Source organism: Hemiscyllium ocellatum, chromosome 7, assembly GCF_020745735.1.
Source record: "Hemiscyllium ocellatum isolate sHemOce1 chromosome 7, sHemOce1.pat.X.cur, whole genome shotgun sequence".
Lineage (NCBI taxonomy): Eukaryota > Metazoa > Chordata > Chondrichthyes > Orectolobiformes > Hemiscylliidae > Hemiscyllium > Hemiscyllium ocellatum.
In genome coordinates, this window is record NC_083407.1 from 33199189 (window position 1) to 33205188 (window position 6000).

Consider the following 6000-nt stretch of genomic DNA (forward strand, 5'->3'; position numbering starts at 1 on the left):
TGCCTCGATTTACCTTGGTTCCCGAGGCCAGGTCAAATTGGTTGCAGATGCCCATGAATATGCACATGGTTGGTGAATACAAGCAAGAAACAGCAATGTTACCCATGTACAGGAAGGCTATTTCACATTTCACACTAATTTATTACACATTCATACAAGCCTGCTTCACAGTGACGCTGACATGCTGCACACTCCTCTCACGCACTATCCTGGATAAAGCAACCTGCTTGATTGACACTCTATCTAACACATTCAACAAGATACAGCAACTCACCGATACTATTCTGACAACATCTTCTAAGCCCATGCTGTCCACCACAAGAATGGACAACAGATTCATGATACTTGGAACTCAAAGCTTTAAGAGTAGGATGTAGTTTTATGTATGCACAATTATATTTCATATAGGGTATTATGGACCAAACCAAACTCTCTCAAAATATATTAAGAAGATAGCCTTGATCCTAACATTTTCTTATTTTAAAAGTAAGTATAAGGCATCACGTTCCAGATGCAAATCAATTGGTCAAACTACCCAGCTTTCAGCAAAATTTGTTTTAGTTTACATTTAAAATAAAAATTAAAGAAAAGCATTGCCTTAACTGGAGCTCTATCAAAATGCTTAACAAAATAATATATATGTAAACTACTACTTAGTAACTATGCCAATATAATGACATCACACAAACCCACCCTTGGCAAAGGCAAATTCAATAAAATAGATTGTTTCACATATAATTCTAGCAGCAGGAAGTGAACCCCAACTTTTAGCTGTGACAATGAATGGAGTAACTTCCAACTTCAAGGTCCGAGCAACTGCAGAAAGCTAAAACGTAAAATCCACATTCTGTGGGTGTTTGACCACACCCATTCAGGCTGCTTCTATTGTTCCCATTTTTTTAAAAAAAAGAAGCCCATGGCCTCACAAGCTGTTCACTTGATTGGTTTTGAGCAAACTGCTCAGCACCTCTGTCTCAACCTTTTTTCATTAAACAAAACCAGGACAAAATACACTTCTTAAAACCAATGTATTGTCACAAGGAGGATTGAAAAATTATGTTAGAAAATATAAACTAAAGAACATAGATTGTTAATTGTGTGAAAGCTCTGTGACTGTCTACTTGGTGTCATTTTAATCTGTATGTTTTTCGATAGGAATAAGTTAACTGAGGTCAATAATCCAAACTGACAACAGGTTTCATGAAAAAAATTCAGCATAAGTAATTGTAATTAATTATGAACAGCATTTTATCTGTTTTAAATCTATTTTAGGAGGATTTGACAAGCACTTTGAATGTTGAAAAATGAAAAATATTTGCAGTCAGAAGGATTTTGTGTCCTTTTACCTGAATCAGAGAAAGTTAACATGCAGGTACAGCAAGCAATTAGGAAGACAAATGGCATGTTGGCTTTTAATACAATGGGATTGGAGGACAACAATAAATAAAGTGTTACAACTCTCATGCAGGGCATCGATGAGACAATGCCTGGCTAATTGTGTGCTGTTTTGGTCTCCTTATCTAAGGAAGGACAAAGTTGCCCTAGAGGGGGTGCTACAAAGGTTCACTGTACTTGTTCTGGGATGACATGATTGCCTTCTGATTAAACTTTGAGTAAACTACCATTATACTCCCTGGAGTGTAATAGCATGAGAGATGATCTAGACTGTTAGGGCAGAAAAGAAATAAGAGCTGTGAGAATAAATTTGAAAAAGAAGTCTACAGTCATTCTGAAATTTTAAAACAGCTACTTTAGATTCGTCCCAAGATATAAACATTTACCTCATTGTTGACAGTCTTACTTGTCCCTTCCTTTTGTAAGTGTTCAGACTGCCCATGGTTCTTAGTTTACATAAAACACCCACCTGTGGTTTTTCATTGACATTAAAATGGCCAAAGTAGATTGTTAGATGAAGCAGTCATTTACACAGTCCAAAAAAAATCACACCATGCGATCTTATTAAAAAGTAAAAATACAGTCATTGCTTACATAGATATAGTTTTGATAAACACAGAAGCAGATAGAAGCTCTTCTTATAACCCAATTCAAAATTTGCTAATTAAAATGGGATAGAAGGGGAAAAGCTTGACTCACATTAAATAAGATCTTTCCAGTGATTGGAATGGTATGTACATATACACGTACATATATGAATGCGAACAATGGAGTTTTAAAAGTATCAGACTTAGGGGCAGCACGGTGGTTCAGTGGTTAGTACTGCTGCCTCATAGCACCAGGGTCCCAGGTTCAATTCCAGCCTCCAGTGACTGTCTGTGTGGAGTTTGCACATTCTCCCCATGTCTGTGTAGGTTTCCTCCAGGGAAGCGTGGAGTGGGACAGTGGTGTTACCATGGTGTGGGCTGGGAAGCCTGGAGTGGGACAGTGATATTGCCATGGTGTGGGCTGGGAAGCCTGGAGTGGGACAGTGGTGTGGTCTGGGAAGCGTGGATTGGGACTGTGGCAGCGGAGAAGAAAATGTTGGATTCTCTTTTTTGTGAATATGTAGTAAATGTGAATGGCACTGTGTATGGCGATGAATAAATGACTCAATGATATGGGAATAGAACCAGCTCATTAATAAAAATATCTGAATGTTTAAATGGGTGGATATTTCCATAGGCTGGAAACCCCAGAACATGACTGTACAGCCTTCCAATAGGGTGGCAATCATTTATGACTGAAATGTAAATCATGAATCATTATAATTTTTTTTAGCTCAGAGGAAAATGTTAACTCATAAATTCTCAGACCACACATATGTTACCAAAATAGCACACTTTATCGTAATTGAACCAGCGAGGGATCAATAGCCAATAATCCAGATTTTCAATTATAGATATCCCTGAATATGATCATAAAAGATCTCTAAATTCTATTAAGGTTGCAGCATAATTTATTCTCTTACGCTGCATGATTATCTCATTTTCTCTAATTCTCACTATATAATGTTTCTTTATTAATTAGGTTCTCATTAGTGTTGTCAAACCAAGTTGTTGACATGCTTTTATTTTCATCACTGCATGTGAATTAGATAATTAATGCTTTCAATATAGTTTCACGTAGGTTAAACAAAAGCCATTTATGTTGCATTATTTACGTCAGTTATTGATTAATACCTCGGTTACAATCTGTACTCTAGCCATTTTGTTGTAGCCAATGTCATGAGAAAGAGACAAATGCTAGACTTTGCCAAAATTTGTGCGATACTTATTTCGTTCCCCTAGTCACTGAGCTTAGCCATTTTAAAAGTTAAGTTATTATTTCAAAATGGAGACTTACAAAATGGAGGATTTTAGTATTATTTCTCCAAAACTTTATCATTTCCTCCTTTTGATCATTTCATGATCAATCAGGCCATTCCAATGGGTTACATCAAAGGCATCTTTACAGCAGACATCATAAGCATTTGAATCTGAGAATGGAGATAATTACAAATGAAAAAGAATGTACCAAATTTCCAAAGAAACCCTTAATTGGCCACTATCCCATGAGATTACCCATCTCACCATCACCCATTTGTTTTTTTTAATTTCTGAACTTCCAGGGTAGTGTGCCTTGAGAGATCAGTGATGTAGGAGGATCAGTCTGGAATGTAAGTTCAGCATTCCTTTCCTACAATGGCACAGGTTCCACCCTACTTAGCCAATAGAAAGTCCAAGGCCAAGTGATTCTGAAGGGCTACTCTCCTGATTGTGACCATTTCTGTATTGATATTAGCCAAGGCATTTGCTGTATTATTAGCGACAATTTCCAGTACTGTTCTTAATTTGCTTAATTCAGAGACTATAAATGAAAGCTAATAGGAGGAGAAGCCATTCCAATAAATGGGAACAGAGCAGAGAGGTACCTCTTCGTCCTGAGGGGTGAAGGTAACCTGTCTAAGACCCGCATAAGAGAAACAACATACCCTATATAATATGATCCCCACCAGTCTGAAGGGGGCCATGAATAGACCTTGAGTCTGCAAACAAAGTTGGTGCCGTTATCAGCACCTATTTATCCATCTTCTCATGTCCTGGAAGTAGAGCCCTTCCAAAGGACTCTTGATATTATGTTAAGGATTGAGGACTAATCAAACAAAGAAAAAACAAATTTAGTCAAATTTTGGTTAGGTTCAATCTATGGGAGTGAAGGAGCATCGACTAGTCCCCATGTACAAGCCTCTGGAGAAATTCCCATCCTTACTAAAGCAAATTGTGTCATTAATTGTATTACTAAGGGCTACCAGAGAAGAGGGGATATGGGATCTGTTGTAGCCAGGTTGGTACCAATCCCTGAATAGTATCATTCCATGCCCTGTTGACTGCCATTTTTGTACTTCCTTAATTTTATCAGAATCACCGGAAGAGTTCCGGTGTAATAGCCATCCGGCCACCTTGGGCGAACTAAAGGAGACTGGCCACAGACTCACCCTGGGAATGGGGCGGCATATGAGCGCATACCCCACAACCAGTTACTTTTCCAACCAATTGGGCACTTTGAGAAATCAAATTCAAAAAGGCATTGTGATGGATAGATTGACTTGGTCGCCCTCCCAGGGAAAAATCAATGTTAGCATGAAAACCTTTTGCTTCCGAAGTAAATCCTCCCAAAGTCATTGAAGTCACAGTATCCAATGCATTTTTCTTAGTCCTTGTCTGTTCCCTCACCGATTCATTTACAGACAGTTCTATGAATCCAGCAGAATTGTCCTTGCAGTTTCACAGCCGTGCGGCTAGTCAGCAACACCTGAAATGGTCCTTTCCACCTTAATTCCAATTTTTCTTGGATCCAGTTCTTAACCAGGACAAAATCTCTCGGTTCTACAGTAAGGTAGTCTTTCTAAAATGATAGGCTCAGATAACCTGTGAGTGTAAACTTTGAAGCATTTTGATTAACTTATGCAGATAATTTCCTTCTTTTTCCCCGCTGTTGGAGCAGTATTATCAGTCACTGAGATGGCTTCGATCCAGCTACTAAATACATCTACAATTACCAGACAATATTTCTAACAATGTATTTTAAATAATTCTAGAAAATCAAGTTGTAGACAAGTAAAAGGTCAACCAGACAGGGGGGTGTTTCCAAATCCGCAGGGCAACCTTCATCCAGCATTCACCTTTTTACAAATCAAACACGTTTCAGTTCTTTTCTTAGCTGCTTTCTGGAAAGCCAGGTTCCACCAGGTTTGAATAAAGTACTCATCATTCCCTCCTTGCCTAATGTGTACAATTATGCACATAATCAATGAAGATTGGCAGGAGCAAAGAAAAAGCACAAACTTGTCCTGCGCAGGTAGCCCACAGCTTGGTTTGAATATTGAGGGAGCACTCCAATTCAGTCCATAGTCTGTGGTCCTCAGCAGGAGCTTTCCCCTGTACTTTCTGTACCTCACCCAGATCTAGCACACCCTTCCGTAATCTGTGCCATGCCAGAAGTGTAACGAGAATCAGTTTATACATCTGCTAATATATCCTTACGAAAGCACGTTGATTCCTGCAGTAGTTCCAAAGTAAGGAAATAAGGAAGATAAGAAAAATTCACTCTCCAGTGGCCATTACTCCCCCAGTTAAAACAAGGGCCTGCCATTGGTCCCGGGGAGATTTCACTATATTGTTCCCAGTGCCTGAGGTGTAATACTGGCGCATGCATGTCCCCCTTCCCAGGTTCCCTTGGGAAGGGGTTACTCAGCATTGGTTGCTGAGCAGGTGTCTGTGGTTGATTCTGCTCCTAGCACCTTTCCTGGTCCTATTCAATTCCATCAGGGCTGGCACACAGTCTATAGGGATGGCAAGATCGCAGAACATATTTGATTTTTACCTGTCAGTAGGATTGTGGTTTGTGCTCGTTTTGGCCATCCCAGTAGAAGACCATCACTCACCTCATTAACAACTGGGAATTCCTGAACCAGTTCATATTGTTTGTCCAGACCATGGCAGCAACACCAAAAGGAATACATAACAAAAGCAGAGTGTTAAATTAACGTGTGTCATCTTCCTGATTAAGGCTTGATTACCTGAA